Source organism: Branchiostoma floridae, chromosome 9, assembly GCF_000003815.2.
Source record: "Branchiostoma floridae strain S238N-H82 chromosome 9, Bfl_VNyyK, whole genome shotgun sequence".
In the NCBI taxonomy this organism is placed as follows: Eukaryota; Metazoa; Chordata; class Leptocardii; order Amphioxiformes; family Branchiostomatidae; genus Branchiostoma; species Branchiostoma floridae.
In genome coordinates, this window is record NC_049987.1 from 23,732,149 (window position 1) to 23,733,081 (window position 933).

The 933-nt window shown below is 36.1% G+C and overlaps 1 protein-coding gene and 1 long non-coding RNA gene across 2 annotated transcripts in view; one reads left to right on the forward strand and one right to left on the reverse strand.

Annotated features, from left to right (window-relative positions):
- LOC118422764 overlaps nt 1-724 on the forward strand; it is a 7,328-nt gene extending 6,604 nt beyond the window's left edge. Inside the window, exon 2 of the long non-coding RNA XR_004831960.1 lies at nt 348-724. This is a non-coding gene — a long non-coding RNA (uncharacterized LOC118422764). The remainder of the gene's footprint in view (nt 1-347) is intronic.
- The window catches only part of LOC118422362 (hemicentin-1-like), a 46,606-nt gene that overhangs the window by 14,888 nt on the left and 30,785 nt on the right, over nt 1-933 (reverse strand). The gene's annotated exons all lie outside the window — the stretch shown is intronic.

Sequence of the window (933 nt, forward strand, 5' to 3'; positions counted from 1 at the left end):
CTGTATATACGGTACATGTAAGTACTGTACAGGTAAGACGTGCATGGCTTGTTGGTCTTGATACCCAGTAAGTACCGTACAGGTAATGTATGCATTGTTGGTCTGGATACCCAGTAAGGTACCATACAGGTGAAATTTATATGGTTCCTTGATCTAGTTAGACACCAGCTAAAGTACCAAACAGTTAATATTTGTTTTGGTCTAGAGAGGGGTTAGGTAAGGTACATGTATTTTATTGGTTCATCACATAATTTACAAGTATGAGAACAAGGTAAATGGTCTTGACATCTCCATGGGTGTTACATGTTTGACAATCACTGAGAACATTTTTTTATTTTTTTTTTCAGTTCATTGATGTCTGGAAATGTGAACTGGCAGAAGTAGGGAAGCTGATTCCACAGCTGAAGATGAAGCTCATCATGCATCACTGCTGTCCGTTTGTATAGAGTCAACATCCTTGGTCTGACTGAAGACTACATGGCATATAGAAAAATATGACATTGTCAGGTAGATTGGTTGAAAATACGGTGTCCTGATGAATTGTAGAATGTTTCCGAATAAGTCTCCTGACTAAAGCATATACTTGTCGTGAATGTACAATGTACATGTATTTTGTATTTATATGTAGCACAATAAGTCTGCTAATACTAAGTGTTATGTGAGTTTGCTTCTCCGATTGGAGTACCGCATATACCTGTATTTTTCGACAGTTTGATATGCAATTAAAAAAAAAACTGATCAAAACTAAACTACACCTGATAACTCTATTGTTTCAAATTTCTTTTGTGTGCAGTGTGTCCTAATTATAGGTTCATATTTCGATGATGCCTGAAAATATACATCCTTGATCTGTACATCTGCAATCACTGTATATATGTAAAAGTTTGGGACCGAATCTGTAAGCAGCTAGACCTACATTTGTGTATATAGCTA